The sequence below is a fragment of the Pseudorca crassidens genome, chromosome 10, assembly GCF_039906515.1.
Source record: "Pseudorca crassidens isolate mPseCra1 chromosome 10, mPseCra1.hap1, whole genome shotgun sequence".
Classification (NCBI taxonomy): domain Eukaryota; kingdom Metazoa; phylum Chordata; class Mammalia; order Artiodactyla; family Delphinidae; genus Pseudorca; species Pseudorca crassidens.
This window is the reverse complement of record NC_090305.1, coordinates 56,886,757-56,913,863: the sequence shown is the minus strand read 5'-3', so window position 1 is coordinate 56,913,863 and position 27,107 is coordinate 56,886,757. Positions and strand designations below refer to the sequence as shown.

Genomic DNA, 27,107 nt, shown 5'->3' with positions numbered 1-27,107 from the left:
GAGATTTTACATAAAAAGAAAGTTTAATGCTAATGTAAACAGAGCCGATTGACAACAATTTCAATACATCTATTGCTCACTGTGTACCTGACATTATTTCGATTAAAAAATATAGGATAAAAGGATTCACCCTCAAATGTCCTATTTTTGAATGGAGGAAACAGCTACAGAGACATTAAGTATCATAGCTAAGATTTTGCTCTAGGACAAGGTGGGGTTAGAGTTCAGATTCTGACAGACTGGCCACAGGACTTCAACTTCAACCATAACACTTTCAAATGAGTGAGAATAACAGTCACCACATGCCTGATAAGTAACCAAGGCAGCCAAAGTGATGCTTTGGAATCCATGGGATGGAACTACAGGATATATGAGGGTACATGCTTACCCCAGTGTTTCTAAATTTTCTCAAATGAACCTATTTTAGCTTTACAATCAGAAAAAGTAAACTTAAAGATTGAGAAGACACCAAAAAATATTGAATGAGTTCAAATAGGCTACTTGCAGTGTTAATTGCACAGTGAACCCCTTTTTGGTTGCCATGAAATTACCCATTCAATTACAAAACATGAAAGTAAAGACAGTGCAATTGTTAACAAAACCAAAAGTAGAGAATAAGTCCATCTAATCAAATGCACAGTGAAAGGAGTTAGTCTATGAAAGGCATGTTTTAAATAAACGTCAGGGACTTCCCTGGTGGTCCAGTGATAAAGAATCACACCTTCCAATGCAGGGGACGTGGGTTCAATCCCTGGTGGGGGAACTAAGATCCCACGTGCCGCGGGGCAACTAAGCCCACGTGCCACAACTGCTGAGCTCGTGCGCCTCGACTAGAGAGCCTGCGTGTCGCGAAAACTACAGAGCCCCGGCGCTCTGGAGCCTGCATGCCACAACTAGAGAGAGAAAACCCACACGCCACAACTAGAGAGAAGCCCGCGCACCACAATGAAATATCCCGCGTGCCTCAACGAAGATCCCACGTGCCGCAACCAAGACCCGGTGCAGCCTAAATAAATAAATAAATAAAATAAACATCAAAGATAAAACTAAAGAAAAATACCCCACACATGAACCAACTTGTTTAATAAAATTTTTTAGAACTATTTTAATAATGCCAGAAGAATCTCAAGATGAGTTAGATAAACATTTAAATGATCAAAAAATATGTTTTGTTCTTGGAATAAATATTAAAATCAAAACAACTTGAATGCATTAAAAACAAAGTCAAAAACAATTACAAGTCAGACTGGACTTACATGTCTTAAGAATTCAAGGATATTTTTATATGGAGCCATTGATGTGAACATTGGGTTCTGAGCTTACTTGCTTCTACAAGGAATCAACCAAAAGTTTTCAACGAAAATGGACTGTTTGTGGGGAAACCCTGTAACTTCATTAAAAGAAATGTGTTTCCCTTCTGCTTTGTAGGTTTGGATTCAGGGAATGGTGCCTGGGTGACATCCGTCATCATTTATAGCATTCTCCATCTATACCATCTGTAGTCCCTTTTACTCAGCAGCCACCTATAAGTTTGTCACTTTTAAACATCTCCTGTCTGCAGCCACTCTTCTTTGAGGGGCAGGTTGGAGCCAAGGGTCTGGGAAGAAGGGTAAAGACCAGCGGAGCTGTTACACGGTGAGCGATGATCTGGGTATTTTTTTTTTTTTTTTGCCGTACGCGGGCCTCTCACTGTTGTGGCCTCTCCCGTTGCGGAGCACAGGCTCCGGATGCGCAGGCTCAGCGGCCATGGCTTATGGGCCTAGCCGCTCCGTGGCATGTGGGATCTTCCCGGACCGGGGCACGAACCCGTGTCCCCTGCATCGGCAGGTGGACTCTCAACCACTGCGCCACTAGGGAAGCCCGATCTGGGTATTTTTAAAACCAGACAACACACATTATTATCATCATCACATTTCCTTTCAAAAGCATAATGAACAGGATAAACTGAATGCCTTTTCATTTCTTCTACATACTTTTAACGAGCACCTTGATAGGAACAGCGGGTCCAAAGATGACTAGAATACACCGCACCCTCTGGAGGACCCAGACTTGAGGAGGATTTTGTATTAACTGCGTAAAAAAGCAGGTAGAGTTCATTAAAGGTGGCTCTTCGTCAACAGCAATGCTTTCAAATAGGAGGACAGATTCAGGAACTCATGCGATATTTACGCAGATAATTCTTTTTCTGGTTTCTCAAATATAGGAAGTAACAAAATCCTAGATGTTTGGTAGGATCTCTTACCTCCAAATCGATATGTTTACATTACATAAAACAGCTCTATGCTAAGCCATTTTAAAGACCTATCAACTATTGCTGTGTAGAAACAGATACAAAAATACACACTACTATATATAAAATAGATAACCAACAAGGATCTACTGTATAGCACAAGGAACTAGACTCAATATTTTGTAATAACCTGTAAGGGAAAAGAATCTGAAAAAAAAAATATGTGTGTATAACTGAATCACCTTGCTGTACACCTGAAACTAACACAACATTGTAAATCAACTATACTTCAATATAAATAAATAAATAAATAAAGGGGAAAAAAAGAAATAGATACTGTGTGTTAACTAAGTACACATTTTGATTCTGTAGACTGTTAAAATTTGATTTTTTGGCATTTTGCCCAAAACTTTCCACTTTCTTTAATTGTTTTGCTTCTCCAAAAAACACTCATAATTTGATCTGAGAGATTTATTGTCTTCAGTTAGCATGTTAAACAAACAAACAAACAGCCTAGGCTGAGACCAAAGATGGTGTCCAGAATCACATACCTATCTTTGTAAAGGCCACACAATCACTAGGACTCAGTACTTCTTGCTCCTGGTGCAATTCCTTGCCAAGCTGCTTCTGTGCATATATAGAGACGAAAACGTAGACCAAAACATGCTTGTATTAAACACGTTCTGAGTTAGGATGGTACCCTCAGCTTTATGTTTTAAAGTAATTCCTTTAAGATCTACAAATCCACTGACCCCCCAAAAGTGAACGCCTTCTCCTTTTTTCACTGAGCTACATTTTTTTTCATGTAACTGGGATATTAGAAAAGTGTCACTTAAATTAAGCCACACACACATACACACACACACAAACAGCAGGTGGGTTAAGTCACTCAGAATGTGCAAGTGACACCCCTCCCGGGCCCCTCCCCAAATGCCAGATCAGGCCACACTGCAGCCTGGAGTTGATTCCAGCTCAGAGAACAGAGAAGCAGCTGCTGGGAGTTGGCTGCAGCTCAAGTCTCAGCTGTATTCTTGGCCTCCTGCCTCTTCCAAGCGCTTAGGAGGGGCACGTGACCAAGGAAACAGCTGAGTCCCCACCTCAAAGAGGAAATGCAACCGCCGCCACCCCCGCTGCCACCTGCGCTGGGGCCAAACAGCCACCAAGTCCCCACTGCATCCGCGGGGGCAGAGGGGACTGCTGACTCACTCCCTGGCATGCCAGGGCTGCTCCGCTCAGGACAGAGCCGGGCCCAGCGCAGCCTAAGGCTTGGGGCCTCATCCTGGACACCCTGGAAGACCCACCTGGGGACTCGAACTTGCTAGGGAATCAGAAATGGTCTTGGAACTTCAGGTCACGGATTCTAATCAGACCCCCGATTTGGCTCTAGTCTCTGTACGACTTCCCTACGATGCTCCTTTCCTAAACTGAAATTTTGATTTTGATGTTACACTGGGCTGAAATATTGCCAAGCGCACAGCAGGCTGGCAGGTCACTTCCGTGTCCATCAATTTTCAGGAGGCCCCTCTACACAACAGCATCACGAAACTGAAGCACAAGAGTGCCATGCACCTTTCTCGGCCTGTGACTCCCGGTGTGGGCTTCTTGGGTTGCCATGAACGTTGTTGAGACAGCCTCAGGCATCAGCCCTCATTCCAGGCCCAAATCTAATTCCCACTGCTGAGCTGCAGAGGCAAGACAGTGGAAATGTGAGTGGCTGGCGGGGCACTGCTTTGAAGATCTGGGAGTGGTGAGCAGGTCGCTTCCCGGAACCATGGATCTGACAACTCCAACTGCGTTCACGTCAGTGCTATTAAGAAACATTAGTGACTTCAAACATTGTGAAATCTCACCCTGCTCTGAGGACACACCCGTCAGGATCTGTCTCAGATGAACACAGGAGGCTATGCTTTATGCATTAGAAATCCCTCCGGAAGGAGAAGGGGAAATGTGGACACTCCCTGATGCATACATGGGGGTTGGTACTCAATTATCGTTATTTTTTGTGCATGTTTTAAAGATTTTCGTAATAAATTCCTCTGGGATTAAATAATATAACAATATCAGGTAGAAGTACTGTGCACCCAAACGGGGCTTCAGTCCAGATGGGAGAGACTCTGATTCATAGGTGACTGATGATTATTGCCAGGGAGAATGGGAGAGGTCTGAAAATCTCTTAGATCCACAGCTTCTTTGAAAAAAACTGACCCACATCTAGTTAAGGCCTTTTTTCCCAAGGAGTGATACGAGACAAGTTTTATGCAACACTGGGTACACATTAAAAAACACTTGTTCTAGGGCACTGTGGTGGTCATTTTTTTTATCTTTCTGGTCAACCTTGGTGGTAGAGACAGAATCCTCTTCAAGGAAGGACTTGTTGCCTCTTGAGGGGTTATTTCCACTGCAGAGTCTGAGGCTCCAATGCCACACTCTTCCTAGGACAGTCCATATCCAATAAGTGATTGATGTGGGAAGGGGAGCATGGCCATCTCCAGCCTAGGCTGACACTCAGGGCCATCCTAGCTGCAGGGCCCCGGAGCTGGCCAAGGCTGATCTCATCCTCAGGCCTGAACTGTGGTTCACCGCTCCCTCTGGCCACTCCAGCTCCCCTCCCTGTGTCCCTCATGGTGTTGGTCCCAAGAACCATCCTGTGTAAACCTCCTGCACACTGAACTCCATCTCAGAGGCTGCTCTGGGGACTCTGCCTGCCACACCTCAGGACTTCCCTCTGGAAGACTGAAGTCGCATCGTGGTGGTAACAAAACGCACCTTCTCTAACCATGGACACCTCACTACTGATCCAAATCTTGCAATACGTGTAAAGGGACTGAAACTTGTACATCCTGTGTGTATTTGTATATCAATCTGTACTTCCGAGTAACTGCTTCTTATTGGACCCCATATTTAATTCTGGTCAATTAAAAATCTATAACTCTCTCCAAAGTTACGAATTTTCATCTAAACATAAAATCTGATCCTATTTTTAACTCCCAATTCTCAGAGGCCACTATCAGGTTACACAGTCCTCTAACCTCAAATGTAGCACACATCTACTTGCAGGCACCTCTGAAAGTGACATTCCTAGATGTCATCTCGAGACCACCAGCAGCTAACACCATGCCTGATACACAGTAGGCACTAAGGATACCATGATAAACGGCTTATACACATGATATCATTTACTCTGTCAGAATCGCTCATACTTAGCTGTCACAGTTTCCATTATACAGATGGGATAACTGAGACTCAGTAGGCCAAGAAAATTGCCCGAGATTATACAAGTTAGAAAGTGTGGACCATGCCTTTCACCACAGGAAACATGTATTACTGTTGTCTATCTAAAGTACTCTTTGGAGGAATAGGCAGGACATAATAAGGTAAATTAGAACTGAATATTGTTGATTTAAAAATCTTTATAGCTGGCCATAGGAAATTTTTAAGTGTTCTGATTTCCCCGTGCTACCCTATGCAGAGCAAGTATGTTAGCACGTCAAAGACACTAATAAAGGAGCAGTCTAAACAATTATAATAGCAGCTAATGCTTTCATTGTGGTCCTATAGGCTGAGCAGCATTCTATAAACTTTACCAGTGACAACCCACAGAGTCACTTCATCTCTTTCCCTCTTTATGTGGCATCCTTCACCACTTCTCTTTGTGGATAGGCCTGGGGGGAGGTGAAGCTGTAACAGCATGAATCGTTATTCCCACAAACACAGCTCAATAACTGATTTTCATACTACGACAATGAATCAATATGAGAATAGTAAGTTGTATTCAGCATTTGATGTTTTACAAGGCTGAGAAGATGTGTACTTAAATCAGTCTAGGTAAAACATTTAGTCTCTTGGAGGACCCCACTTTAATTGCCCAGACAACCCGTGTGTGTGATCATCTGTGTAATCAGGGCTGTTAATGCTAGTGAAATGGATAAACAATTATTTACTTAGCTCCTACTAGGTACAATCCAGTCTGCTAGGAATTGGGAGCCGTGCAAAGATTGATATGGTCCAGCCCCTGCCTTCAGGAAATTTACAGTCTGCTAAAAACGAGGAGTTATTCAACTTAGCGTTTCGAGGACTTACCTTCTCTGTTTTTCAGCAAGTATGCTAAACAATGAATTCCAAATGAATCCTTACTGGGTAGTTCACTAAGCTTCAAGGATAACAGATTAGACTAATCTATGATTTTGAAGAAAACATCCTCTCACCCAATGAAATGAAGACAGTAGTATCCTCCCAGTAAGAAAGGAAATATTTACTCAAAGTCCTCAGTCAAGAGTTAATAATTCTCCTTTTGAGTCTGACAATTATTCGCCAAGTCGCGAACTTTAAGAACGAAGCCGGTCATTATCTGAACCTGTGGTCCCACACCCTGCAGGGTTGGGAGCAGCCTCCCTCTTGCCCTCCTTGAGAGCCCAGGCCTTTCTCCAAGGATGGGGCAGCAGAGATCAGAAAGGAGGGCAAAGGTAACAGCCGGCGGCCAGGATGATTCGAAGGGGCAGAGGAGCAAGGTCAAAGTAGGGATGCGCACCTCCGGTGTGGATGCAGGAGGCGGGGCAGAGGCAGAGTTCCACTGCTCGCACTGGACGGATTAGACCAGGATAAGCTGCCGAAGTCACAAGCAAACACACAGTAAGTGGTCCTTTGATGGCTGCCCCCCCCCCCCGCCCCGCCTTTTCAGGTCTACAGATCATCTTGCTTGTTGCTTAGTGTGGATATACTAGCCCCACCCCATGTCCCCCTGGAGAAACTGAAAAGAACCATTTAAAGGTACAAATTTAAAAGAATCTTCACTAATTTAGAAGAGATACCTTATATTATTTATTAAACCACCTCTGGCCTTGAACCCAGTCAAAAAGGGAAAGAAGTCGAGGTCCATAGAACCTGAGAACACTGCGAAGGATGCCAGTAAGGCCTGTCAGGGCCAGAACTTCAATCCGGCCCTCGGCAATGCTTCTCATATTCTTCCAGTGCCAGCAGATGGTGCAATGCACACCTGTGACACTTGTCACAGAACAGCTCTCCGATGTTTCTGTTACAAGAACTAACACGAATTTCACACATCCGGGCCTCATGGTCATTGTGTACCCATGTGTTGCTTGGCTGGGCTACTCTGGAAGGGTATAGGGCTTTGGGGATAAAGCAGAACGCCCCTCCCTCAGTTGGCGGCGGGGGAAGGTGACCCCAGCCACCTCCACTCTCCAGAGGAGAAACTCATTTTACAACATGTGAAGGATCACTGCTTTAAACCTATATATTAACCAGCAAGATGAGATTCAAAAGTCAAATCTCTGGCTCTGTCCCCACTCCCCACGGTCTATTCCTCCTCTGTGCTCACACTGACCTCCATCAGAGGACATATCTCCATGCCAGCACTTATCAGAGGGTCCTGAAGTTATCTGAGAGTCAGGCGTTAGTGCCTCTAGAACAGGGACTATGTCTTACTTATCTCTAGGTCTCCAGAAACCACGAAGGTACCTGAAACATAACAGGAAATTAACCATGGTTTCTAAAAAAGATAAATGCCTTCTGCGAATGTCTTCTAATCATCTTAACCAGGAATGCTGTATTAATTTTTCAATTGTTTAAAATATTAACTGTTTATATTATATTCATGGTATAAAATTTTAAAATGTGTCTTTAAGACTTATGCCTTTAAAAAACCTGACTTTGTGTGCCGTGGCTGCATGAAAAACACAACTCAGACCAGCAAACATTTCCTAGGAATACACAGACACTTTGTTCAGGAAGTCCCTCTTCTGGAAGAACCGGATCTAGTAGGTAGTGACTCATACTCATGACCTCCAAAATAACTTATCTGACTCATCAATAAGTACATACTGAGTGACTAGAGGTCATTATTGTCTTAAAGGGGTACTAATTGGCATTTATTCGGTAGAGTAAGTCTGGACATATTTGAATCATTGTATTGTGATCACACGTAGCTGAAGATCAAAAAGACACAGTAATGCCAGAGGTACTCCTTTCTGCAAATACTTGGAGAGCAGATAGAATCCAAAGTCAATTTATATGTAGATTAATGCTTTTCAAACTTCAGGTTGTGACATGTTAGTAAATCAGAAAGTCAAATCATTGGTTATAACTTGAATTTTGTAAAGGAAGTAAACAGAACATAGAATGGAGTGAAATGAGATGCACTAGAATAGAATAGGTAAGAATTAGAGTACGATACCCTAGGGAAGGCTATGCCTTATTTTGTAAACTTGAATTTCGCATCTGTGAGTGCAGGTGTTTGTGTGCTGGGGTGGCAGGGAGGGGGCGTGTCTGTGCATGTGTACGTATAGATGTGTTCTGGGAGTTCACATAAAAGGCATTCTTAAAAATAGGTCTGTGTCCAAAAAGTTGCTGGACTAGGCCACATAATGTTTTTATAACTGTTTGAAGAATACTTTGAAATATACCTGTAACTCATGCCTTGATTCCCCAATTAGGGAGAGAAAATACAGGCTGTGACAGGGTTCCTCCTGTGAAACCCACACATGATTTGTGAGATTTAAAGAACTTATCGTTTAAATATGAGGACTGATGCCTCTGAGGAAGATAGAGCATCTCAGTTAAAACAAGCAAATGATTATCTTGGACAACAGTGTAAACAAGACCCTAATTCACCAAGCGGCTGATTGCTGTTCCCAGCTGCAGAAGATTGGCCGGTGCTCTGTCGCTCACAGGCAGACTGTGCGTGACAGTTGTACACTCACTCTTGAGATTCAGCCCCACACAAGTCCAGCGACACACACCAGAGCCTGGGGGCCAAAGAGGGGTTAGTTCAGAAAGAACCTGTCTAAAAGGCAGCTTCTTAAGACATCAAGTGCTTTATTTCATAGACATATTTGCCTCTACGGTTGTGCTGGAGTGAAACTTATATTTGAATGACTTTATTTCCTCACAAGACTTACTGATAAGTCACCAGAAGAGCCTTGGGAGCATCCTTTGTAACCAATGGAAATTGATCCTCCATATCACTTTTTTTTTTAAAGTAAATCACAAAATTGTTATCTGGATAATGACAGTCACAAATTTCCAGAGTTGTTCATATTTAATTCAACTTAAACACGGACGCATGAACTCATACTTTAAAAAATAATAGCTACCATGTTTTATTATATTATTTGCCAAATGCTGCCAAAAATACTTTACACTTAGTGTTTTTAATCTTCACTACTGTTAATCTCATTCACATATTAATAGAAGGAAGGAAGGAAGGGGGAAGGGAGAGAGGAAGGAAGGAAGGAAAGAAGGAAGGAAGGAGGAAGGGAGGGAGGGAGGGAGGGAGGAAGGAAGGAAGGGGAAGGGAAGGAGGGAGGGAGGGAAGGAGGAGAGAAACCTGAAGTTCAAAAGGGATAGGTCCCCTGCCCAAGGTCAAATGTCACTGATATTCTTCAAATGTTGGTCTCAAAAACTCACCTCCCCTTTGACATAGCTCTGTCCACTGCCACCCACAGCATTGTTCAATCTGTGCATTCGGCGGTATGCATGCACCAAGGAGTGACTGCAACACCACACATACAATCACGGGTGCTTATTCCAGAAAGATGGCAAACCGCACAATAACTACACCTTTTATCGCAAGAGAGGATCATTTCTGCTATCCCTAGCCAGAAACCTGCAATTACGTTTCATCAGTAGAGTTGCCTTGGATGTCCCACTACAGTACAAAAAAGCATACTGAATACTTGATTCTATAAAATCTTAAAAGTGAGAAGCAGATGAGCTACAGAAGAGCTGTTAGTGTACAATGGATGCATGACCTGTGGTCCATGCCAATGTTACCCCACCCAGGGGAAGGACTGTTTCTAAGGTTCATGAGGTCTCACCATGACCACCATGCTAAAATTCAGGCACAGGGATTTCTTTGATGCATGGAGCCGACCTCAAGGTGGTACAACCTCAATCCACAGCTGTCTTTGGGGACTGAGTCGACTATCTCTGATAAGGAGGATTTCTGGGGGAACATCACCAGAGTCCAGCTTGAGAAGGAGCTGGTTAGCAGTGAACCTAAGGAAAACCTCTGTATTTCTAAGGTCTAGATTGGATTCTTGTTCTCCTCTGTCTGCTCCACAAGCTGCATCAGAGGAAGAATGAGGGGAAGGAGTCTTCTCTCCATTCCAAAGTCAAGTTCTCCTCTGCTCACCCAAGGTGGTTGGAAAAGCAGGCCAGGAGCAGGCTTCTTGGACAAACTTCTGATTTAACCAAGCAGCACTCGGGCCTGACCAACGTGAGAGCAGCTTCCAAGTACTGTACAGTCTAGGCATCCAAAGACCAGAGACACCGTATTGTGGAGCTTGCCAATGTGTATGCGTCCACAAGAGCAGCGTACTGCTTCGGGTATCAGCAGGCATTTTGGCTGCCCTCTCCCTCTGCCCACAGCTGTAACTCGACTCACACACGAGGTTCAGGTAACCAGTGGCATCCTGTGTGATTGGGTTTAAACACTAGAATCCGTATGTCCTGCCCAGTTGGTACAACAAGGTCATTTGTGTACAAGAGTTAATGAGGGACCTCGGGGTTGGTGGTCACATGGAAACTGAAAGGCACCATTAACACAAATATCAGCCTGTCCTGAAAAGGAGAAAATAGAGGCAAAAACAAGACATCACAGAGCTTTACAGTTGTGAAACTGCTCGGACTCTGAAGCTAGATGTCCAGGGATGAAGCCTGACTCTACCACTGACTGAGCAATTTCCTTACGTGTCTCTGTGCCGTCAGTTTCCTTATCTGGGAACCCAAATAATGAGACCCCCTACCCCCCCAGACGGTTGTGAGGCTTAAACCAGTTAACACCTCTGAAGCACTCAGAAGAACACTGTCACTCGTAATTAGCATTCTATGTCCCATTGAGACAAACACATGCATCAACAGATATTACCTGATTAGAGCCTGGCTAATATTAAACCACCAACATTTCTGCAGAGCCAGACCTTCTAGAGACATCAGTGTCTCTAAAAAATACAGCTACTTCCAAATGGTTTTGGCATCCTTCCAAGGCTCCCAGGAGCCATCACGGGGTTATTCAAGCTGTGGGTGGATGGTGATTTCTGGGGGTTCATGCACATATGTGGGAGGTACGTGGATGACAGTTCTGGGGTTGTCGGTCTTTTTCAGCTAATACAAATGAAATTCAAATGCCCTTGAAATTCATTTTGAAAGCAACAAAGCTTACAGAGAAGGTTTCTAAGAAAAAGGAAAAATGAGGAAATGAGAGAGAACTCCTAGAGGGGACACAGGTCAGGACTGTGTCAGGCAGGTTTTTCCAACTTCCAAATTTTCCTAGGATCTCTGCTAGCAGCAAACGACCTTAACCATTTATGAAGATCCCTGTTCATGAAAATCACGTTTGTGTTTTTGTTTTCCTTTTGCTTGAGGTAAAGCATTTTTATTTCTTTAAATACATTGGTACTTTTACCTGATATAATTGTGCAAATCCAGTTACTTGATACGAATAAAAGATAGCACTATTCTGATTTTAATTTTTTTCACTTTAAAATGATCATATAGTAAATTTGACTTCTTGGGGACAGGGGGCTGTATGGTTTATGAATCTTAACGCCTGTATGTTTGTGTAACCACCACCACAATCAGGCTAGAGAACAGTTTCATCGTCCCAAACATGCCTCACGCCATCTCCTTCCAGTCACACCTCCCCTTTGACACAGCCCCTGGCATTCACTAGTCTGTCCTCCTCTCTGCCACTATAATTTTATCATTTTGAGATGTTACATAAATGGGGTTATGAAGCCTGTGATGTTTTGAGATTGGATTCTTCCACTCAGCATAATGCCCCTGAGATCCAGCCAAATTTCTGCAAGAATTAGCAGTTTGCTCCTTTTTATTGTTGAGCAATATTTCATTGTATGGATGAACCATGTTTTATCCAGTCACCTTTTGAAACACAAATCGCCCAGTTTGGGGCAATTATGAATAAAGCTATTACAGACCTTTATCTACAGGTTTCTGTGTTCATAGTTTTAACATCTGGTGCTCACCAAATTTTATTCTAAAGTTTTTCTTGATCCTTAGAATACCCAATCTTGTGAATTTGGGATTATTCTATGTCCATGGATTTTAGATCCTACACTGGAGATTCTTAGAACGTACCCTCATGGGAAAATCTGCACCTTCCTATAGTCATCCAAAACAGAGGCTCCTAACTCTTTTCTGTTTAGTGGAATTTGGAATCCTCATCTCTTCTTTTAAGAGGCTATGTTTAAAAAATAATTTTTAACTCAGAGTAAATTAAAATTTATCCTGAGGCTTGTTTTGAAATTTTATAGTATTCTTTAATACTTCAGATTATGAAACATCAATCATGCAAATTCTACATTCTGACAAAAAGTTTTATGTTTTAGATCAGTGGTTCTCAAATTATGGTCCATGGGCCAGCAGCGTCAGCATCGCCTGGAAACTTGTTAGAAATGCAAATACTTGGGCCTCACGCCAGATCTACTGAATCAGAAACTCTGGCAGTGGGGTCCAGTGATCTCTGTCTGAAGAAACTCTCCGGGTGATTTCAGATGCTCGTGTAGGTTTGAGAACCACTGCTTTAGGGATGAACGACTCTGTGCGGTACAGAAAAGAATGCCATAGTCCAAGACTTCCCCTCGAGATGACAGACTGACTTACACGTACTTCCTTCTGTAGCAGGAGTCACTTAAAAATAAGATGGCTCATTTGTGTTAACATATGAGCCCTAGATCACCCACTGACATTTATAACACAGACAGTGTAGTTCACTTTGGTCACTGGGGGCAGAGCTGTGGAATCAAAACCTGAAATGTACAGAAATCCCTAACTCCTCAGTTGAAACAAAGAATTCATCACCCTACCTTCTATTTGCATCTTGCCATTTTATCAGTACTGATGGGTAGAGAACAGGGGCAAATGCAAGTTTCCTCTCTTCACTGGCTCTGTTCTGTAACCCTGTGCTTAGTGGGATATTGTTCATCAGCAGTGAGATAAATGAATTCAGAAGGAAAATGAAGTAGAAAAGCAGCTAGCTTAGGTCACCTCACCACAGATCTCACAAAAAGAGGGATTGCTCTCTTTGTAATATAACAAGATCCCAAATTTATATATGTACATATATATATATATATACATACACACACATATATATACATATAATATATAATTTATTATATATGTTATAAAATGTAATATATGTGTATATGTAAATGTATATCTCATTTACAGCAATTACTAAAATTAAATTAAAGCATTTAATTAATAAAAAGTAAGCATAATCCTTAAATTTCTCTGTCCAAATATTTTAACCAAGCCACTACCTTTGACAAATAATTAATAAATATATTTATTATACCTACTACACTTATCTTTTATTTCAGGGGAGGGCTGAAACTACTGTTAACCTCACTACTTCCTTTATCTGAGAAACTGACTCCCTGAGGGTAGCAGGATAAAAAGGCCCCTTTGATCCTGTACATCTGCCAAAGGCAACCATCACCCTCTACGCAAACACACGGAAAGCACAGGCAAAGAACGAGTGGGTCTGTGTTCCAGGTGTCTGGGGTTCGCTAAGTAGAAAACGAATTGAGGACAAACCATCTACGAAGAAAGCTCACACTGGCTCATTCTAACTTAGGTTTTCCAGAAGATAATTTCAGGGAAAACATATTAGTAAAAACTGATAACTTCATCTTCAATATTAGGAAACTGCAGAAATATGGGTTGGCCAGTGGACCTAAAACAGGTTTATCTACCTGGTATCAGTTCAGGAAGAACTAATGGGGAACATGAGACAGAAGGCAGAGTGTAAATAAACTTTTCCCCAACCCGACTGAGTGATAGCTCAGAACACATATTTGAAGAGCGAGGCAATATACCTGAACTATAAGAATCACAAGTGTACCATCAAGCATGCATTTAAAAGCCCAAACCTCATGAATCCATGAGAAAAAAAAAATGGAAAGGCAATTTTTCTTGAAACTCCACTCATCTTTTAATAAATATCTTCAAAACCATTATCTATTTACTAAAAGTTCTTAATGAACATTTTGTTCCTTAATCAGTTATCCTTGGGCATCTATTTGCACTTAAGTATGAACCACTGGGTCCCTTAAATCTATAACATTGTTTCAGACTAAGTTGGGTGGTGAGTAAAGATACAGGTTAGATGTGGTGTCGTTTTTTTTTTTTTTTCATTATTCTTTTCCTTAACTATGCTATATGTATTGTCAACATTGTATAAAAGCCAAAGCAAAAGAATCCCACCACGGGACTTCCCTGGCAGTACAGTGGTAAGACTGTGCTCCCAATGCAGGGGGCACAGGCTTGATCCCTGGTTGGGGAACTGAGATCCCACACGCTGCATGGCATAGCCAAAAAAAAAAAAAAAAAAAAAATCCCACCACCCACCAAAATAATTTTATCTTTTTTTTCAGTAATCTGTGGACACATAAAATACTTGTGACTCAAGCTTCGTAGCATTTTTAAAACAAGGATTGATATATCATTTCATTACATGTGCTCTTACAGTTTTCAATGTTTTAACGGATTAATAGTCAGGCCCTGTAGGAGGAAGCAGGCTAGAGACAACATTTCTGTTTGTGGCAAGTATTTTACGTATGATAATTCATGAAGAGAGTTTTGTTGCTGACATCTGGAAGCTCACAGTAGTTAATTAACTTGACTAGGTCAGTGAGAGGCGGGGATGGAATTCAAACTTAAGTCACCTGGACTTCAAGCCTATTGCCTTTCCATCATACCAGGAGAAAATGTCCCTAAAATCAGGAGCTGAGAATCCATTCTTGTCCCGAGTGGCTGTACCAATTTCAGAAGTTAATTTCCATGCCCTCCTTTGTCATGGCTCCATACATATCCTTCCACTATCCCACTGTATCCTGTTTCTCAATTCCTTATGCCTAGATTAGATCAAATTCTCTGTGTTTCATACGGCTATTACATATTACAGTGTAAGTCATATTACAGAGGAAAAAATAGAAGAAGAATGAAATATACACCTTTCTTTTCCCTGCAACAAGAATGTGCAAGTATGCTACAACAGAAATTTTGCCACGGCTGTGACCACAACCAAGAGCAGATCGGCGTGGACATCACATGGGCACGCAAGTCCCTCTCTTTCATAAGAGAGGGTGTTCATAAATATCTGAGAACTTTTACACTGCAAAACAATGAAACAAATTATTTCTCCAAAATAATAAGGCCACAGACAACTTTTGACCAAAAATGATCCAAAGGTAAATTCAGGATCAGTACAAGGATACTGATTTTTCCTTAGCACTGTCCCTGTGTTTCCAGCAAATGATACATGCAGGGCTACAGAAATCTCGGATCTCTTATTAATAAGAACTTTTGCCTGAAGAAACAGGGTAATGCAGAGCGCAGAAGGAGCTAGCCAAGTAAAGTAACACCCACAGGGCAGAACAAATGGCACTAATGACCTAATCAATACAGAAATAAGTACAGATTTCCTCCACAAATGGATACTCAGTAACGTCTCTTAAAAAATTCAGAAAAAAAAAACAAAACACCACGTCTCTTTCATTTAAAATTTCCTTACGTTTCTGGGTGTACTTCATTAGGAATACCCTCAAAGTTGACTTTCTTTCAATTCAATACATTAGGTCAGGTCACGAAGACCTGGAGTAACGTCTATCAGTCCTTTCAAGTTCGCGGGTCTGGGTCTGTCTCACTGCTGTACATTCCTTCACTAACAGTGCAAACCCTCTGATTCCTGCTTAAGCCTGAGGATCTAATCTATAAACAATGAAACAAATGACATCCCCTCATCCTTTCTTAAAACATCCAAACCAATCTATTTTTGCCAGGTCAGAACAATGAGGTAATGTTTTCTAGTGATTTTAGAAAAACTGATTTTAGAGCTCTCTTCTCTTGCTAGATTCATTGGGTAAATCTCTGATTATACAAATGGCCTTCTGTTGGGTATAGCTATTGGTTTTACCTGCAAAGTGTACAAATCATAAGTCTACCACAATTTTATTTGCAATCATTCCTAGTTCTTAAAGTCCCAAATTTTCCCCAGAATGATGCTAAGACTAAACTCTCTACACCATTTCTAGACAAATCTAGAAAAAAGCCTAGTTAACTTGCTTTGTAAAGAAGCATTGAGCCACAATCTTATCCCATGTGAGTTACCCTTAATAGATAATGAAATTCTAAATCATCCATGCCCACATCTCTTTTCCAGGGTCCCTATTGTCCATCTAAGCTTCTAAAATGTCAAACCCTGCTATCTGTGCAAAGGAGCATCTTTTGGAAAACATCTGGATTTTAGGGGTTCACAGATGGCCTTTCCTCACTGAGGAGGTGCATATCTGAAAATGTGAGCATCAGGAAATAAATAAATGAATACTGAGCATTGGGATAAGTACTGCATCTTTAATTCTTACAACAAGCCCATTTTAGAGATGAGGAAGCTGAGGTTTGGAAAGCTTGAGAAACTTACTAGCAAATTGCAGAGGGGGATCTGAACCCAGGTCTGGGAATCCATTATCCTTTTTTCTTAACTAACTATTCTATTCCTGATAAGTTAGTTATGTGATAGAAGAACGATAACCTTCTAATCATTTCACTCATACTGTAGCATTAGTGCTTAGTTTAAAGGCTAAGAAAAAAAAAAGCATGACCAAAATTTATGGACAATGCAATATAAAATTGATTCTCAAATATTATACCCCCCAAAATCATTAATAGACATTGAAAACTGGAAGAGATTTTAGAAATCATCTGGTGTAATCCTGTTGCTTTATGGGTAACTTCTAAAAGTAAGTTCTTTCTCAGTGTTTTCAGGGCAAGAAATTTTAACGTGATGCCAGGTTTTGGGACAATGTATCAAGATATCTCTCTGCTTCCAAATACCTAAATCTTTAACTTTATCTCTGCCAATGGAAAGAATTGCCTCCTTAAAAAAAAAAATCCTTCGGGTAACTTATAGATAAAATCTTTTACTCCTAAAGTTTCCCTACAGAACCGTATGTAATTCCACCTACCTCTAATCACAGGCATTATTTTTAATCTATTAAGGACATTTATAAAATTCTGAAACTATTTCAGTTTCCTTTTTCAAACGCACAATGTGGAATCTAACAACAAATTCAAAGAATAATTTGCTTTTAGAAAAACTTAACTTTTTAATTCTAAACAGATACATTGGTTTGACCTGATATGAACTTGAACTTTGCAGTTCATAATTACAATTAAATCTGTACCAGTTGCTTGCAGCTCTAGTAATATTGTAAATATATGATTTTATAAATCAACAAAGAAAACAAAATGGCTTATTCCAATTCCATACACATTTGTCATAATCAGCTCATCTTCCTTCTCTTGTTAGAGAACTTCCCAACTGATGGTTTTAGTTTGTGCTCTATTACCATCAACAGAACTTTTCCCCAGTAGCGGGGCTACTTCTTCCCTGTTTGTTTTCTGGAAACAGTAATGGTCTCCGCTCTCGAGGTACACTCCTTGTCAACTTTCTTAACGAGATTTACTGGTAAAAAAAAGATTTTTCTCATTTGTCCAAATTAATTCATACTGCTTTATCATCCAAGATATCGCCCATCTATCATTTTGGAGTTTCCTTACACTCTCAACCATTCAATTCATTGTTCAAAATGTTCTAGTGCATTTCTCTCTCCCAAATGCCTACAAAATCCTATATAGCAAATTTCCCAAATACTTAGCATGAGACCTGACACATAGGAAACCCTCAATAAATATCTGAAAAACAAGAATGAAAAAATAAATGAATGAGTGGGACATCTGATGCAACAGACAAGTCTTGCTGAGTCCCACACAAGAACCCAATCTCAGTTCAGCTCCCATGGAAGTTCCCCTACTTTGATACAGTGTGGTTCAGAAGATATTTTTCTGGCTTCCTGATGAAAATACCAGCTGTGTCAGAATCTCCTGCTATCCACATCTTCCTAAAGCCTGCCGTAGCCTCAAAGAAGAAAGAGAATATTCTCCTCATCTCTCTAAATTAAGGTACCAGGTTTTGTTTTGCTTTGGGAAGTCAGAAGGGTGAGTAGATGTTCATACAATCAGAACCACACTCAGCATATCTTAAAATGTAGAAGCTAAATTAAGAAAGCAAACTCACTCTACTCTTAATCGACTGGATCCCATCCTTTAGGACTAGATTGTTTTGAAAGATAGGAGTAAGACATTAATTCAGTTCCGGTGGTCCCAAGTGGATTAAACGGTTTGCCATTTAACTCTGGTTAATCCTATCATTGTTCCCACATAGCAGGGAAAGTAGGGCGACTCTCCGTAAGGTAGGAAGAGGAGTTAGGAAACCCCAACTTGCCAGTATTCTCTTCTCCTCACTCCCTCACCCCTGCCTTTTAATCCATCACTGCCTACTTGCCCAGTTCTTGAGAGGAATGAATTTCTTCCCCACATCCTGGATCACCTTCACCAATGTTAATCTCTCCGAAGGCACATCTCCAGTAAACAGCAGTTGTCTCTAGCTCTGCGTGCCAGTGATTTGGAAATTGTTTGTGAACTTGCCTCATCTTCTCTCCCGAGACCATAACTGACTGTTAACTGTAATTTTCCTTCCATGTAGATGTAAAAGTGATCTAGGTACTCGGTTTAAACGCCTGAAGTTTTAGGGACTTTGCTATCCCCATAGAAGCCCGAGCCACTGCCTGAGATGTGAAGGAAAAGCTTCTTTGTAACAGCCAAAATCATCTCTAGTGAAGTTATAACTCTACATATAAGGGCATCTCTTTGTTCTCTTTGTCAGAAAGATGAATGTCAGATCCACTTTGGCTGAAACTTTTGGGAAAAAAATCACAATTAAAACTTTAGAGCTGATTTTAAATCTTGAATATTAGATGCCATCAACAATATAAAGGTCAATTTTTAATTCAACAAGCTGATTAAATATCTGGCAGTGCAAGCAAGAACAGCTAAAGACAGCGAAAGAAATGCACAGGGAAATACACACAGGCCTTGTTTTCTAGCGCTTCACTGTATTGTGCTCTGCAGATATTGCTTTTTTTTTTTTTACAAATTGAAGGTTTGTGACACCACTGCATCAAGCAAGTCTATTGGTGCCATTTTTCCCAAGAGCATTTGTTCACTTCATGTCTCTGTGTCATATTTTGGTCATTCTCCTAGTATTTCAAGCCTTTTCTTTGTCATTATATTTGTTATAGTGAGATCTGAGATCAGTGATATTTGATGTTACTATCGCAAAAAGATGACAGCTCGCTGAAGGCTCAGATGATGGCTAGCATTTTTTAGCAATAAAATATTTTTAAATTAAGGTATGTACATTGGTTTCTTAAAGACATAATGCTATTGCACACTTAATAGTGTAAACATAACTTTTATATGCACTGGGAAAACAAAAAATTCATGTGATGTGCTTTACTGCAATAGTAACTTTATCGAGGTGGTCTGGAACTGAACCCGCAACATCTCTGAGGTTTGCCTGTATCCTTTTGAGATAAATTAGTTTTTTGCTTAATGTTAGTTAAATAGTTATTATTTAAGCATATATTGTATGCTGACTCTAGATACACACACACGCTATATAGATATACATATGTATATATCTATATAGCGTATACAGTATATGTAATCTGTCTGCCCTTTCCTTGTTTTTTTGTTTTCCAGCTCATATTACAATACCAAAGGATTATAATTTATTCTCAGGTACATTCTGAGAAATTTCACTGGATGACTTTCTGAAGGTACTACCCCTCAGAAGAATGGCTGATATTTAATTATAATAAAAAATAAAATGTGGTTATTTGATGAATTTACTGCTTTGCATGGCTCACCCTCTGCACTGAACACAACTCATGGTTCTACATTTTCTGACGGGGGACTAACTGATTAAACCCCAATTATGAGAGAAGTCTTCCCCTCCCTCCTTTGACTATTTTCACACACGTGCCGAAATGATTCATTTCCGCAACATTAAGTGAAGATACTTGAAAATCAGAGGCCGTATCAGTTGCCCAAACAGCTCAGTCATGCTTGGAGACAGGAAACCAAAGCTGTCTGTAGGGGTCGCCGGAGAGCCCAGAAGCAAGCCCACAGCTCTGCTTCCCTTCACGTCTGGGAGGTCGTTGAAAAATGTTTCCACCTCTGATGCCAACCCAGAGCTGCCGCTCCTGCTCTCACCCATTAGCATAGGATGTAAGGCTATTCTTTTTTTTTTTTTTTTTTGGTACGTGGGCCTCTCACTGTTGTGGCCTCTCCCGTTGCGGAGCACAGGGTTCAGACGCGCAGGCTCAGCAGCCATGGCTCATGGGCCTAGCCGCTCCGCGGCATGTGGGATCCTCCCGGAACGGGGCACGAACCCGCAGGAGGACTCTCAACCACTGCGCCACCAGGGAAGCCCTGTAAGGCCATTCTTTCATGGATTCATTTCAACCCCTTCCTATTCAATGATTACCACCCCTTTGGGATGGTAGAAATTACACAATTAAAATGTTTTAGAGAAATAATTCCTATCTGTTCATTTTCCAGACAACTCTGAATGGAGCCATCCCCTCTCCTACAGACTACAGAAGATAATGACCCTACTAAGCATCTTTATCCACGTGCAAGGCACACCTCCTAGATTAGTTACTACCTTTGCTTGGCCTTCAACATTTCATAGGCCCAGAGAGGGTAAAGCTAGTCTCCAACTCTAACCAGTAAAAATGTTTACGGGGTGGGAACTGAAGAGAACTGTACTCTATATTATTTTTAAAAATTCTTAAAAGGACGTTTTTCTCATTCATGTAATCAGGTTAAATCTCCCTCTAAACTTTTTTATATGAAAAGATGATGATTTCCTTTTGGTGAAAAATACCTATGTGGCAGGTACTTTGTTTCTGTTTCAGTCCTGCAAAGTCGGCCTTATCTGTCCTACCTTCTACATGAGAAAATAGAAGCAATGAGGAATTAACAAAATCACTGAAGTCACATAACTAGTCATTTGTTGCTACTGGACTGGTGTTACTATGCTCTTTTACTTGCAGAAACTATGAAGCAGAGAGGGGTTGAGAGTCTTGGCCATAGACACACTTCTAGTTATTTACTCAGATCCAGAGACCAAACTCCAGGATGGGTTGTTCAGGTGGTAAATTGCATATTTACGGATGTAAGTTTTGGAGAAGTGAGATCTGGGTGCACCACCACATTTTGACTTTGTTTTCCAGACCTTTTATTTTAATCCAGATTTTGTATGTTTCTCTGATCTGCAGAATTCCACGGAGGCCCGCATACCTCAGAAGTAAAGCCCTTCGTCACGGCACACAGCAGTCACCTGCTCCCTCTCTGATGAGCTCCAGTATTCTCTAGCATACATCCCTCGCTCACTTTTAACCTGACATTGGATCGGAAGCACCACTGAGTTCAAAATATCTCTCTACTAGAGCTTCCCACATCACACTTGACAAATAACGCAGACATTGCAATCATCTGTGTAGTAAAATGATATCCCTTTTCGAGGGATGTTTACATTCTTGTCTTAAAATACGTATACTTTTTTTTCATATGTAAACTCTCACATTTAACTATATATACTCTCCCATCTCTTGATGCTGAAAGAAAACCCCACTAAAAACAAAGTCATGTGTAGTTCCGGATGAAGACAATAATTATAATAATAATTAAAGATAAAGGAGTCTAGTTGTTAAGGGTGCTTTATGGTGCTTAAGCAGATAGGAACAGCATGGACACGCATTACGATGGCGTGCTATATCATTTCATCTTTCCAAAACTCTGGTAGTGATTATGTGGAAATTTCAGGATTAGAGAACTACTTTAATCTTCACAAAGGAAGTATGTGCTGTGACCAAAGTTAAATAAGCACCAGAGTGAAAAAAAAAATGACGAATCATTAATACCAGCTAGTTGGGATTTTGGAATCCATCTTTAGTGCTATGCCGTTTGTTTGATAATTTCCTAAAGTTCTTACAATGCCAGCGTATCTCAGTAAATTTAAAATAAACAAATATAAAACTATGTAATTTAAAAGTGTTAGCTTGATCATTCCCATAAGCCAGATAAAAGAAACAGGATGACAGACATGAATGCAAAGTCCTGACAATTAATGAATCTGGCAGAGTTCAGTAGCAATTTCAACACAACTATGTGCTTCCTTGGCTTAAAGAGTGATCATCTGACTATAAACCTCAATCTCCTTTCTCTAAAAACAGAAAATAAATTGCCATATTTCCAACCAAAAGGTTTTCTGACACTAACATTTTTTTTTTAAAAAGTCATGTTTTAAAGAAACGGGTATTTGAAGCTTGTAAACAATGCTGAAATACTCATGTGACAGAATCTACTTATTTTCTAACAGCTCTTTGATGATTAAATTAAGTCAGATGACAGCAACACTGGGATTTCCATCGAAGTGGTATACATATTAACAAGCAAAATGCTAAGAAAAATCTGTCAATCCAGAGTATAGATATTTTCTTATTAATAAATATTTGAACTTCATGGGGGGATTTTAGCTGGTGGCTTTAGAAATGTATAAAAAAACTGCAAAAACAATTTGATAGCTTTTTATCTTCCTACTGAGTTTATGAGCAAAGAAAAGTTAAACAATTATACGTAGTCCCTGAAATTCAGTAAGCTGCCATGCCCCTCCTTCATTCTCTTCTGACCCATGGCTGGATTCTTCTAGATCTATGCGAGAGTGATGAAATCACCTGAAAGCAACTCAAATGACAGAACAATCGGATGACAGCTAGGCCTTCTGATTTACATGTCAAGGCATATTATATTTGTACTTGAAGGATCGTGAAACTTTTAGAAATTGACATTCCATTTTAATTCTCTGAAGATGTAGAAATAGTTTACCTCAATTATGGGTGCTGATTTTCAATTTCAACCAGATCACAATATGTCAACATGCATTTTTTTTTCCTTTAAGGTGTGATTCTATGGATTAGATTGTTCTAACAGTGAGTACTGGATCTTGGCAACTGGAAGAAAATCTGCAAAATACAGGAGGATCATTCCTCTGGTTTCCATTTCCCTAGAGATGGTCTTCATTCTTATCTCAAGCATTTAGTGTATAATAAAGAAGCAAGCAATGATAATGCAAATGTAAAAGAATGCATATCCACTGTTAAAAATTCCAGCACTACATCTTAGGTTGAGAAGTCACAGAGTTCTTTTGGAAGTCCCTATCACAAACACTGCTTTCCTATCTTGTGTAGGTATCAGGAAGTTTATCTGGGTTTATCTAGGTAGATTAGCTTTGTGAATATGTTGCAGTGAAAAAACCTGCAGAAAAAAGACTGTGTATTACATTACGTGATTCTGCGTAGAATCACATACTGCGTAACCACAGGATACCAAAGAAATCTCTACAAAATTTGCTGAAATATTTGAAATAAAACGTGACGTAACTGTTTTCCTATTAAAAAGCTTAAGTCCTCCTCTCAATTGAAACCATGTTTTAGTTTTGCTTATATTAAAACCAGTTTTTATTTACAGAAGTGGTTTTGTCAATAAAATCTTAATATTTTGTGTGTTACCCACATTTTTAATGTTAAGAACTGTTGTATAATTTTAAGGTACTGATAAATGTGACAAAGTGGTAAGAGGCCTGTTTTTTAAAGGGTAATGATTAGTGGAACCCTCTCCCCCTTACCTGGAGAAAATGAAATATTTTCTGTTGCTAGATAAAAGAAGCAACTGTAAATTATACTACTTTAAAAACGTTGTATGAACTTATGACTGAGGGATAATTATGAACTTGTGCCTTGAGTGAGATAATTTTGGATTAATTCCTTGGCATTTAAATAAGTCACAGATGCAAGTTTATCCTCATAGATATCACTTGGTTACAGAACTTAAAAAATCTTATATAACCTTTGGCATTGACATGGATATTAAGTGGGGGTTATAAAAAACTAAGAAGAAATTTTCTTCAGGAAAGTATGTAGAGAAATTTAAAATGTTGATCTACTGTGGCCATAGACCGTGATGACCAGTCTTTCCACCTGGCGATACCAAAGTCTATGCTGGCAGCAAGAAAAGAACATAACATGATGCTAAGGACTGAGTTTGAAAGTAGAGTCAGTTTGGTAAACAGAAGTCAGTCCTTTTATTTTTCTGATATCCCCTCAACTGTCTCAATGTAATTATTTCAATTCGCTTTTTGGCTTACCTGCATAGCTATTTCCCAGGGCACAGATACGTCCCAGTAATTTTAGAGAAAGGTACCTTCAAAACGTTAGATGGGCATTTTATAACTTAGGAAAATATCACCAGACTACAGAGAATTCTGAAACCACAAGATAACACTGCTGCCAAACATTAAAAACTGCTGTATAAACTTGATACTCTGTCCCAAGCACTTTATTTTTTTATCAAGCATATGATATTAATGTACGCAATTTAAATACTTTGTATCAGCTCCCATCTCATCCTCAGAGAAATGAAACCGTTGTGATGTAAATAGAATAAATACTTTGAACATCCAGGGCCAAGTTTAATCCAAGACGAGTAAAATTAATTTAAATTATAAGACTCTGAGGCACTGAAAAAAATCACTTTATTAGCACTTGGCATAAATACACCTTAAAGGAAACTGACCCTCAGAAGCAAAGACCACCTGAGAAAAACAAATCCAGTCACAGACACATCTTGCTAATGTTCTGCTTATACCTTCAACAGCCCTTTAGCATTGACTTCTATCACTGCTTGAAATCATTTATCATGTTTAACTTTAAATGTTAGAATGAAAAATAAAAGAAAGCAAAGTCAGCAGAAATGTAAAGCCTCTAGAACCATCAATTTCCTAAAAAATAAAGATCCTTTGTCCAAAGAGAGGAAGCATGTATTTTATAAGTTAATCATCACTGACTTAAAATATGTTCAGAACTTTGCAGGTGACATAAGGCATTTTTAAGGAAACCAATTCCTATTCTGGTTAGAGATTCACAAATTTCTCAACAGGCTACCACTGTGTGGTACCAGTTAGGACGATGCCAGTACTTACCATTTGAAGAGATGGCTCGCGGTGTCGACCTCACCTTTAAGCCCCAGATTCTTTCCTAACCTTGTCACAAAGCAGATCTGAATTAAACTAACGTGTATACAAATGGTTCATTTGCAATTTCCAAACTTATGGACTTAAAACTGTCTCCCCATACTAATGAGAATTTTCAATCCTTTCCACTTCTGGCTACATGGTATACTGTGTCTTCAGTGGCTGACTCATTCTACACTCTACTCATGCAGCTTATCATTATCTTGTCCACAGACAAAATACACATTGAATTCAGATGAGAATGCCCACTGCCTTGAGAATCTTGAGAAAGGTAGCAGCACGGTGGTCCAAATAGCCTGACCACTAAGGGAAATATTACAGTCAATACAGATTACTTTCTCCCTCTAAAAGTACAAGGTGGAAAACAGAAGCAACAACAGCTAATTACAGTAACTCTTTGCAATGTATTTCCCTTCGGTATTTTTTTTTTGATTATTTCTTGTAAAAATTGACAAGATCCAGGACAACTCTGTACATTGTTCTAACAGCTTCATTTAACAATAATTATATGACTCATTTCCCCACTTAATACAAACTTCTCACTTTCTCTTACGTTTATTACTTTTGAAACTGCTTAGGCATTTTTCTAGTTAGCTTTACTCTGTAGAAAGAAGTAACCCGACTGGAGTAGGTTGTTAATACGAAAATGAACAGCAGAGACCTTTCTGATTGAACATTCTCACTTTCTACCTCAAGACAGGTCTTCTGCATATATGCAAACGTTGCAGAAAGATGGCTTTGCATGTTCTACACACTATAATATAAAGATATGTTCCCCCCTCATTATAAGATTCCAAAAATTACCAGTGCTGCCTCTGCTATCTACATTTTTAAAATATTTAACCTTCGGTAACATAATCTATTGTGCTTATCTCAGAGTAAGGAGAGAAAACAACTCAAATATTCTAACAAGTTCAACCAAAACTTCCTATTTCACTTCATTTTCACAATACTTGACCTAGACTCCAAGTTTATAAAAGAAAATGAAAAACAAAATCACAAGGCAGAGCTTCAAGTCATCAGCATCTTAGAAGGATGTTAGTTATTTTACACCTGGAACATTTTACAAGCTCCAAACTCTTCCCTAGTACAATATTTTAGGAATCTGAAATTATTTCTGCACTTCTTACCACCCAAGCACCTGACAGCTTGAATTAAAAATAGTATATATGCAGCAACTCCCTGGTTACTATCTCACTGAAGTTTTAAGGCACTCAAATTATTGAGTCTTCTTTCTAAGAATTACTGAAAAGGTTGATGAAAACACATATCAAACTATTCATGTGTAATTCTCCCACTAAAATCAATTGATTTCTGTTAGTGTGATATATTAGGACTAATGAAAATTACCATACCCAGTAGCCAGTCTGTACCTTTCCAAAGATCCCTCTCCAGTATCCATAACCATGCCCAGCTCTGTCTTCCATCCTGCTCCTTGTATCGCTGAGTGAGGTGCTCGCTCCTTCATTAAATAGCATTAAAAATAGACTGCACAGAACTCCCCAGTGGAGCATGCTCTAATGGGCTAATGCCACAGTTCTCAAGGTAACCACACTCAGCTGGTATCTAAGAGGGAAAGTCACTGGGAGATCAGCAATTTGCAAATCTAATAGAGCACACAAACCTGTCTCAGTCTGAGCTGAATATTGTAAAAGAGAAATCAGGGTAGAGTGAAATTAAGTCACTGAGAAGCTAAAGGACCGTTTCTGGAGCTGCATAAGTTTCTTTAAATATGCCTCACCCAAACAAGTACTCCGTTGAACATTCATTCATCCACAGCAACTTAGTTATATGATTTATTGGACAACATCAATCACGTCCAGTGAGGGGAAATTAAGA

General features: G+C 40.0%; 1 protein-coding gene across 7 annotated transcripts in view; it reads right to left on the bottom strand.

Annotated features, from left to right (window-relative positions):
• Positions 1-27,107, bottom strand: part of ARPP21 (cAMP regulated phosphoprotein 21) — a 181,296-nt gene that overhangs the window by 132,462 nt on the left and 21,727 nt on the right. Inside the window, exon 1 of one of the 7 annotated variants that reach the window (XM_067753695.1) lies at positions 26,624-27,056. The exons of 4 other annotated variants lie outside the window; for them this stretch is intronic. The gene's annotated coding sequence lies outside the window, so the exon portion shown is untranslated. Of the gene's footprint in view, positions 1-25,217; positions 26,553-26,623; positions 27,057-27,107 lie in introns of those variants that run through there. 2 more of the 7 variants (XM_067753694.1, XM_067753696.1) reach the window with 2 other exon arrangements.